Here is a 331-nt window from a genome sequence, read left to right as displayed (position 1 = left end):
CCAATAGTGTGCCGATCATACTTAAATAATGACTATGCATATTCATCTAGATAAATGCCTATAGCAGGAGAAAAGCATTGTTTATAACTGATTTTCAACTGTTTGTTAAAACATTGTTTAAAATGTTGGCTCTGTATTTGATACGCGACTTCCCAGTTTACTGTCGCAAAGACAGTGGGGCGACGTTTTCTTGTGTAAAGCCATGCCAAATTTTGCAACCAAAGATCAAAGTCAACCATTGAGAAGTGAGGAGAAATAATGATAATCAGGGGATATTGATGGAGTCTTAAAAGGGCATTGCCCGCTTCCATGTATTGTTCTACACCTGACA

Source organism: Ptychodera flava, chromosome 16 (genome assembly GCF_041260155.1).
Source record: "Ptychodera flava strain L36383 chromosome 16, AS_Pfla_20210202, whole genome shotgun sequence".
Classification (NCBI taxonomy): Eukaryota; Metazoa; Hemichordata; class Enteropneusta; family Ptychoderidae; genus Ptychodera; species Ptychodera flava.
The sequence above is the reverse complement of the archived record's forward strand: the minus strand, read 5'-3'. Positions refer to the sequence as shown.